The sequence below is a fragment of the Canis aureus genome, chromosome X (assembly GCF_053574225.1).
Source record: "Canis aureus isolate CA01 chromosome X, VMU_Caureus_v.1.0, whole genome shotgun sequence".
In the NCBI taxonomy this organism is placed as follows: Eukaryota; Metazoa; Chordata; class Mammalia; order Carnivora; family Canidae; genus Canis; species Canis aureus.
In genome coordinates, this window is record NC_135649.1 from 116,123,484 (window position 1) to 116,133,792 (window position 10,309).

At 39.3% G+C, this 10,309-nt stretch overlaps 1 long non-coding RNA gene across 1 annotated transcript; it reads right to left on the minus strand.

Moving 5' to 3' along the window:
- Window positions 1–2,712: 2,712 nt before the first annotated feature.
- LOC144307934 (uncharacterized) lies at window positions 2,713–9,851 on the minus strand. Its single transcript, XR_013374594.1, has 3 exons — window positions 9,758–9,851; window positions 9,379–9,504; window positions 2,713–6,174 (listed from the first exon to the last, which is right to left on the minus strand). It is a non-coding gene; the product is annotated as an uncharacterized LOC144307934 (long non-coding RNA).
- Window positions 9,852–10,309: the final 458 nt, after the last annotated feature.

Below are 10,309 nucleotides of genomic sequence, written 5' to 3' on the forward strand. Positions count from 1 at the left end.
TCATGTCCGCAAGGTTGAATTGTTAAACAGTGCTGCAGAAGAGACAGGACGGTGGGGGTGGGAGGGGCGTGATAACTTAATCATTGTGCTGAGGTTGACCCTGCTCTTAAGTGGTCTCTGCTCTGCTAGTAAGTTTGTCCTGGAGTTAGGACAAACAAGGACATGATGTGTGCATTGGTTGGGTTCCCCCAGAACTCCACTTTGGGTCAAGAATGTGAGTGCAAGTCATTAATTTAGGATATCCAGGAAATAGTGGCAGGGAATAAAAAAACGAGACAGGGAAGAAAAAGATGTCAATAGAAGGTATGTTAGCAAGCAAATTAGCGCCGTGGAGCTCAAATTAGCGCCGTGGAGCTCAACTCAGCTGGGGAACTGGGGGAGACAAGTACAACAGGGCTTGACCCAACTTTCCCTATAAGGGCAAAGAGTGAATATTTCAGGCTTGGGGAGGCACACAGTGTCTGTCGCAATAGCTCAATTCTGCCACTGTAGAGAAAAAGCAGCCATGGATAATACATAAATGAGTGGGTATGGCTGTGTTCCAATAAAACATTACTTACAAAACCAGGCAGCCAGCCCAAGGGCTGTAGTTTGTCAACCCCTTGCTATAGAATAGTGTTTCTCAAATTCCCATGATGAACTAATTCTTAAAAACTGCCCAATCCATTGTAAAACAGGACTTTTGTAAACATAACAAAAATGAATCACTGGGAAAATGAAATTTAAAAAAGACAGACATACAAAATACAAGAGTTTAAAAAATTACTAGAATCAAAAGATACAATGTTTCTGTCCAATTACTATAAGAGCTTCTAAATGCTCACTCTAAAGTTTTGAACCTAATATCACAGACAGCTCAGACCCTTGACTTCAGCCATGGCCATCACCAGTATCCACAGCTTCATTGTCTTTCTTATCAGGTGAGGAGGCTGGAACAGTTATCCACTGACACCCGTCCAGCATTATCAAGGGCTGCTCCCCAGGATACTGACTCCCCGTCTTTCTAGCCTACCCAGCAAGCAGGCCAAGCACACCTCTACAGTCTGAGAAGGTGGAGAAGTACAGGGGCTCCTGATAAGAAGCTGTAAGCACGTATGCCATGTATGGAAGAGTGAGAACCAAAAGGTTGTAGACTGGGCACTGTCGGTGTTGCTCCACTGTGATGGAGTAGGAAAATGTGGGCTTTGGAGGCAAAGAAATTGAGATGAAAGTCCTGGTTCTGCCACTTAACCTCTATTTCCTTACTCTAAAATTCAGTATAATAATGGTAAGGGTTGGGTTGAGTTTTGGGGATTTTCTTTAAAGAAGTTTTTAGAGCAATTTTAGGTTCACAGCAAAACTGAGAGGAAGGTACAAAGAATTCCCTTATATCCTCCCTCATTATTAATACCCCCATCAGAGTGGTGCATTTGTTAAAACTGATGAACCTACATTGACACAATATCATCACCCAAAGTCCATAGTTTACCTGAGGGTTCACTCTTGGTAGTATACATTCTATAGGTCTTGACAAATGTATAATGATATGTATCCATCATTATGACACCATAGAGAGTACTTCCACTACTCTAAAAATCCTCTGTGCTCTGCCTATTAGTTCCCTACCCCAATCACCCCACTCCCTGGGAAACACTGATCTTTGTACTGTCTCCAGAATTTTGCCTTTTCCAGAATGTCATATAGTTGGAGTCATACAATAGGTGTCCCGTTCAGATTGGCTTCTTTCTCTTAGTAGTATGCATTGAAGTTTCCTCCATGGCTTTTTATGACTTGATAGCTCATTTCTTTTTAGTGCTGAATAATACTCTATTGTCTGGATGTACCACTGTTTATCCATTCACCCACTGAAAGACATCTTGGTTGTTTCCAAGTTTTGGCAATTAAGAAAAAGGCTACTATAAACATGTATGTGCAGGTTTTTGTGTGGACATGTTTTCAACTCCTTTGGGAAAATGTCAAGGAATGTAATTGCTGGATCATATGGTAAAAGTATATTTAGTTTTATAAGAAACTGACAAACTGTCTTCCAAAGTAGCTATACCATTTTACATTCCCACTGGCAACGAATGAGAGAGTTCCTGTTGCTTCACATCCTTGTCAGCATTTGGTGGTGGTGGTGTTCCAGATTTTGGCCAAATAGATGTGTAGTGGTTTCTCACTATTCTTTTAATTTCTTTTTCCCTGATGACATATGATGTAGAGTATCTTTTTATATCTTTAGTTCACCATCTGTAAACATTCTTCAGTGGTGTGTCTTTTAAGGTCTCTGGCCCATTTTTTAATTGGGTTGTTTCCTTATTGTTGAGTGCTAAGAGTTCTTTGTATATTTTGGATAGCAGTCCTTTATCAGATATGTCTTTTGCAAATGTTTTCTCATTCTGGGTGGAGTCTTAAATGGCACGATGAGCTCTAGCATATGTGGAACACTTAGGCATATTAACAAGAGCTCAGTGATAATTCCTTTCCCAGAAAACTCCAAAATTATATAAAAAATTAGAGCTAAAAGGGATCCAATGGATCATCTCCATGAACCTCTATTTTCCTCCCTTAGCGTCTATTTTACATCATTCAATTGCACTGGCTCACCCAGGTTAAGTGTCGTCATGGATAAGTCATAAAGGAGATGGGGCTACAACAGGAGCCTGAGAGAATGAATGGGATCTTTTTTTTTTAATATTTTATTTATTTGAGAGAAAGAGAGAGAGAGTGAACACGAGCAGGGGGAGCAGCAGAAAGAGAAGCAGACTCTTCACTGAGTAGGGAGCCAGACTCAGGGCTCGATCCTAGGATCCCGGAAATGGGATTTTAATAAGACAGGGACAGGGAGGAAGAAGACAAAATAGTAAATGTTTATTAAACACCTATTATGTCCTAGGCTTCATAGGGTATACATGTAAGAATTATGAACTGTTCTTATTTTTAAAGAATTTATGGTTTAATGGGGGGGATAGAAAAGTCATAAGATGAGCAGTGATACTCATGGATTGCCTACAAAGTAGCAGGGATCTTGCTAGATCCTTTGTATACACTAGCTATAATCCAGTTGACAACCGTGCAGGAGAGACACTGTTGACTTCATCCTAGAGAGGAAAACTGATGCTCAAAAAGGATGAGTGACTCATTCCAGGCCATACAGCTAGTGAGAAACAGAGCTGGGATTCAAATCCAGGGCTTTCTGATTCCAACGCTCACATTCTTCATATACCAAGCTGCTGAGAAAAAGCTTTTAAGACAAATCACACATAATTTCACTGTGAAAAGTGCAACCTGGACTGGGAAAAGAATACACAAAGACTTAAAGCAGAAAACAATCAATAGGGAAGATATGAAGGAAACGGCCTAACTATAATTTAAGTTTGTGAAAATGGAAACAGGAAAAGTAGGATCACAAAATTGAGGGCTTTGATTGCAAGTCTGTGAGTTTTGAAGGAGTTTGTGAAGGCAATGGACATCAGAAACTCTCAATGGGATTTTTCAAGGAGCTGGAAACAATGAATTAAGATGCATCTGAAAAAAATCAATTAAAAAATTAAGTGAGGGGCGCCTGGGTGGCTTAGTTGGTTAAGTGTCTGACTCTTGGTTTTGGCTCAGGTCATGATCTCAGGGTCGTGAGATCAAGCCCTGAGGTGGGCTCTGTGCCCAGAGGGGAAGTCTGCTTGAGATTCTCTCCCTCTCTCTATGTGCCCCCCTGTCCTCTGCCCCACAAGTGCATGTGTGCACACGTGAGAGTGTGCACGCAGGCACACACTCTCTCTAAACAAATATTTTTAAAAATTTCAAATGGACTTCAGAGATTTTTTTCTTAAAGTTAAATATAGAAAAACTGGAAGAAATTCAAAGTCCAAATGTAATTCTGATAGAATATCCTTAGAAAATAATGAAACATGAAAAAAAGGAAATACAGGAAGCAGTTCACATATCTGATTTTCAAGTGAACATATGGCTAAGGAATGACAGTACTTCAGCTCCACAGAATAACACATGGCCATTCAAATAATTACAAAAACTACTGCAACCCCCCAAAAAATATTTAGGCATGATGTAACTATAAGAAATATGGTGAAAAAAAATATGGTGTCTTACTTTTCTATTGCTGCTGTAATGCTCCACATTACCACAAACTTAGCTGCTTAAAGTAATGCATATTTATTATCTTACAATTTTGGAGGACAGAAGTTCAATACAGGTCTATTGACCTAAAATCAAGGTTTTGGCTGGGCAGTGTTCTTTTCTGAAGGCCACACAAGAGAAGTCATTTCCTTCTCACAACCTCTATTGGGCATCCACACTCCTTGGCCAGTGGCCCTATCCTCTGTCTTCAAAGTCCCCAAAGGCCAATTGAGTCCTCACATCACGCCCCTCTGACCTACCTCCAGTCACATTTCCCTCAGAGTTTTCTGCCTCTCTCTTCCACTTTTAAGGGACTCTTATGATTACAGTGAGCCCACCCAGATAATCCCAAATAACCTCTACATTTAAAGTCAGCAATAAGCAAACTTCATTCCTTCTGCAATGTTAATTTCCAAATTTGTCTGTAACCTAACAAATTACCAGTCTCAAGGAATTAGGACATGAACATCTCTGAGAGTCCATTATTCTTCCTATTACATATGGTTGGCGACAGATAGAAAAACATACATAACTATATAATAAGGCAGTGGGGCAGTGGGTAAATATTTGCTATTCTATTTTCCAAACCCCTTGCATTGTTGTTACTTCTGTGATCTTTTACAGACAAAACGGTGGCAGTTGATGGGGCAAAATAGGAGAAAGTTAGGCTCAATTTCCACCTATTCGATGCTGGGCAGTACATTAAGATCCACTGCCTTGCTGCTGTCCTTGCTTTCTTTCTGAACAGTTTTAGATTCCTCTCAGTCTGGGACTGATAGGCACAGCCCTGACCTGTCAGGCTGGTCAGCAATTCTTGTCAAATAACCTCCAACCATACCCCACACAGGCACTTGATCACCGTTCATTTTTCTGGACCTTTAAATATGTATTTGGAGCCTTCCTATAACAGTGCTCCGCAGAGGTGGTGCTTTGGCCTTCTGTGTATTTGCTAAAGGATGCTGATGGAACAGAGCTCACAAATGTGGGAGTTGAGAGAAAGGAGTGGAAAGCAGAAAGGGAAGCAGATGTTTAGGCATTCACCTTCTTGACATTTTTCAGAACTAATATTCTGGAGCAGAACCAAGTAGTATTTCCATTCAGGGGTGTACAGAGGAGTATTCAAAGCCAGGCAAATCACACTGAGGCAGCGGACAGCATCGGCCAGGTCACTGACCAGCAAGTACCAACCAGAAAGTCAAGGCTCGGGGCAGGGGGGTGGGGGAGACGCTCTAAAGGCTGCCATCACCTCCAACAAGACTGGAACAAGAGAAACAACTTCTTGGGGCTATCCAACTCTTGCTATTCAGTTTGTGGCTATGTGCACTCCTCACCTGGCACCACGTTAAAATTCAGATTCTGATACAGAAGGTCTCCTGTGGGCCTGAGAACCTGTGAGAGTCTGCACTATTAACAAACTACCAGGTGATACTGATGCTGCTGGCCCTGGACCACAATCCGAAAAGAAAGAGTTACCTGGGAACCTGCAAGAACTACAAATATTCATGTCCCATCTCCAACCTACAGAATCAGGAACACCTTCAAAGGTTTTTTTGGCTTTTTGTTTGTTTTGGTGACCAGAAACTTTAATTCCCCCAAATGGGAATTCTTAATTTTTTACCTACAGGGTTTATAAGCCCTTTTGTAAGGAAAAAAAAAAACCAAAAAAAACAAAATGGGCATACTTCTACAATAAAGTTTTGAGCACTAAATATACATTATGTTTGATACTCAGGTACAAAACATAAAAGGCCTTCTTCACCTGTGGTTGATCTTCATAAATGGCACAGCCATTAGGCTAAATACTATGGCAGGTCTTTTATGTATATATGTGGTTTCCATGAAGGGACCCTGGTAAAAGGTACCCTGCTTAGAAAGAAGTCCGAGCTTTAGCTACCCAGAGGATGTTTTTGCCCTGCACGGGCAGCTGCAGTCCTCCAAGCCTTCTGGCACACTCGCTTAGACAGAACAGCGGTGGGCTGCAGATGCCGTCATCCAGCAGAGGTGGCAGGAGCATCACTGTGCCATCCCAGAGATGCGGAGAGGTAGGAGACATAGGATGCCAGGCTTTGGAGGAAAACAGGAGAAATAGGCAAAATTACCCTAGTGTGCACAACCTCCTCTCCCAAGAGGAGTGTGATCAATGCAAAGATTCTATCTGTAGCCACAGGAAGTTCTTCTGTGTTTATGCTCCTTCAATATTTGCTTGCATTTCAATATTTACCACAAACATGCTCACAAAGTTGGTATGCACCTATGTGCCTTGTCCATTAGACTCTGAGAACCTACATCAGAATCTTGTATGTGGGTGGAATTAAATAAGGGACACTCTCAGTATGTATGCCAAACCATAAAATAGGGATTGATCACATTAATTTACACAGGCAAACATGTTTTGGGTGAACTTCTCAAGACATCTTAACAACTGGGTATATAAGTGCCCTTTCACCGAAATGGAGTTAATTTTTTTTGTCTTTGCATACATGATTCTTTCTGCCGAAACAAACTGGGGGAAAAAGACATAAGTATTAAAAAGTTACTAAGAGAAAAATATGCCTCTCTGGATTAGCTTAGTCAAGGTGGAAAACCCTACATAACACTGCATGTTAATCTACATTAACATAAATCATAAATTATAAGTTGCATTTGAGCTAACTTGCATTATTCTGATCAGCTCAGAAATCTAGGATTCAGTCATCTGAAGCAAAATCATGCTTTTGGTGTTTAGGAGTTTGAGAAGTCTATTTTTATACTCAATAGAGCCAACTGTTGAATATTAAATATGTCCTAAACAATACCTCTGTAGAAAATCATCAATTTAAGTTACAATAAAATGTGTTCAAAATTCTATGGGGCGTCTGACTGGCTCAGTTGGTGGAATGTGTGCCTCTTGATCTCGGGGTTCATGGGTTCGAGCCCCATGTTGCATGTACGGTTACTTAAATAAAATCTTTAAAAAATCTATTAAAACATTTAATAACTTTATACTACAAAACTTGTCCTTAAGGTACATCTAATATACATAAATCAGATAAGTAACATTCCTTAATAACAGAGTTAACAACATCATCAAGGGTGTTTGAATTTGAGGCACTGGAGTTAAAAACAAAGGGAAAGATTCCATCATTTTGTGGTAAAATGACTGTGGAAGCCTTTTAGTCAAACTAAAAGTAATATTATTATTGGCATTTTGATAGTTAACCACACGTTTCAGCAGCTCCCTTAAGCTGGGAAACGCAAATGTGGCGCTGAGAAAATGCACTGGGCCTGCACTTGCTCTTCCTACTCTTCTCCCCCAGCTCAGTAAGTGGTAACTCTTCTGTGGTTTAGGACCAAACTACGCAGTGATACCTGATGCTTTCCTCCCTCTCACATCCAAACCTTGGGGAAAATTCTGTGAGGTCTGTCCTCAGAATATATCCAGAATGTTCTCCGCAGCTTCCATACTATCAATCGTGATTTCTAGCTTGGATCATTACAATAACATTTAATCCAAAAGTGCTCATTCATTCCAGTGTTCCTCCATCCACCCATCCAACAACTACTAATAAACAACTACTTAACCCAAACATCCGGGTGCTTAAGCACACAGAGATCACCCTGTTGGCCCCTATGAAAGGAATATTTCTTAGCCACCCTGATTCTTCCTATGGTGTGCTGTTCTAGGACACAACTGCCATGGCATTAAACAGTCAATACTGAGAAAATTAATGACTTAGGCAAGAAGTCATTTTTCAAGTTGGGATTCCAGTATTTTGCTTCTAAAGCAGATTAAACGAGCACATGACGGACATGTCATTTGACAGTATTCCGCTAGATCGGTCTTACTAAATTATTTTTGGCATATAACTCAGAAGGAATAAAAAGAATTGAACCACATTACTATATTAACATTCTTTTTATTCCTCTCAGCTTAAATGAACAAGATGTTTTGGCCTTACAACTCTAAAAATAAAAGAGAGAAAGAATTGATGTTGAACTCTGTCATGTTCTAGCAATGAATAATATCCATCCATGGAAATGTAAGCTAAATGATTAAAAAAGCCCACTCTCATTAAGAAGTACATTTAATCAAATATTACTTTTATTCAAAATCGTGATATTTGTAATCAGCTATATACGTGTAATAGCTGTACAGCTTTCCCTATCTGAAAGTAGAGCATTTCTAGAACTTTTGTAAACCAAAATAGCATAAAGTGAAGAAGCAGCTACCTTTCATTTACATTGAAAATGTTTTGAGTGTTCCCAGACCCAAAAAGCCCACCCCTCTTAGGCTTTTCTGATAACCTTAGAGCATGTCTCGCCAATAGATGCACAAAATAGACCCAGATAAAGCACAGATGCTGACATAGTTCAAAAGCCACGGCTACCAGAAGTCGAGATGCTGGGTATAGTTCCCAGGGAAGGAGCTTGGTGGCGCCATTCTCGCTCAGGGTGCACCGTGCTGGCTGCTAAAAGCTGAACACTATTTTTGCTTTTCACCTTTTTTGTAAAAATGAAAATCCTCTACAGATATTTTTCAGGTAGTAAAAACAAGTAGTAATGTAAGTGTTTCGAAAAGCTAAGTGGTATAATGTAAACTTTCAAAAAGCAGAGGATACCTGTAATGATTCTAAAAAAAAAAAAAATGTTTCTCTGGAATGATTTAACATTTAAAACCTAATGATCACAAGATATTCTACAAATTTAAATATACACACATTTTTGCTGCAGGAAGGGATGCTAACCAGTAAGACTTTAATTTTAAAACCACACTACGTGAGAGTAGAAATCTGTAGGTCAGGGTTTCTCAACAGCACAGCACTACTGACATTTTGGGCTGATTAATTCCTTGCTGTTAGGGGTTGCCTTGTGCACTGTACAATGTTCTGCAATATCCCAGGCCTCTTCCCACTAGATGCCAGTGTCCCCCACTCCCTAGTTATGACACCGAAAACGTCTCCAGGTATTGCCAAATGCCCTCTGGGAAGCTCTAGTCTCTAAATCAGAACCACTGCTGTAAAGAACAGAATAACAATACAATGTAAAGTTTTGACTATCAAGGAGCTAGTTCAGTTTTTAAAAATGGATGATAGGTATCAAAACAATTTAATTCCATTGCATACATTTAGACAAGAGTGCAAAATAACATTTTATAATGCACTGGAAATTATATTATTTGCCATTATTTAAACTTATGGGAAGAACTTTAAATGTTAACTTAAAACCATTAGTCAAAAGCATTCTGCATTTTATAGAATAGGTGGGTCATGTAGATTAACATTCACTTACTTTTCTGAAGCCCTCAATATGGTACTTTAAAACACTCTTGGGTTTATCTCCTCTAGTCTAAGCCTTCTGTTCCCCTTGAGGAATGTATTAAGTTCTTGAAGATTGTTAAAAATGTAGAAAACCGAACTGAAAAAAAAATATCGGGGCTTTTAAACAAATGTAAAATATTTAAATACAAGGCAAATATTTTTCAAGATTCAATTTATATAGGCTAGTAACCTTTTTTACTCCCACTCTCCAAATGAGGCCTATACAATTCCAAGGATTTGGAGATTTGAGAATAGTTTAAGAATTCCTTTTTTTTTTTTTTTTTTTTTTTTTTAGTTTAAGAATTCTAAAGCTCTCTTCCGTACTTTTCCTTAATCCTGGTACTACTCACCTAAATAGTGTTTTACCAAGCCATAGTTCTCTCAGCTTAATCAGTTTACTGACAAGAATGGCAATGGAATTGTTGTAATAAAAAAATAAACACGTATGTAGCGCTTTTATTGTTCCAGAGCAATTCCACACAAGTTATTTAGTATTAATCGAACATACCCAGAGAACAGGTAGAAAAGATGTCAGGGATAAGAAATTCGCAATTTAGTGATAACTTGCCTAGTTTGCAATTCGGCAGCGTTTAGCAGAGCTGACATCTCCAGACCAACTACACCAAACTCTTCCCTTACGAAATCCTCATTTGGATGCTGCTCATAACCTCACAACGTCTGGAGTTTGAGGTGCCTGAAGGCAAGTAAAATCAAATTATTGCCAAACGTGAGAGAAAGTCCTCAGTTGTAGCAGCCAAGGTGAAGTGGTCACTTTGTACAAGGCTTTGAAGACTAAATCCTTCCAACTGTATTCAATGTAGTATCGTTTAGAAATCACTTTAGTAGTAAATATATTACCCAAATGTCCTAAGGGTTTTTTTTTTCAAAGTTTGATATTTACA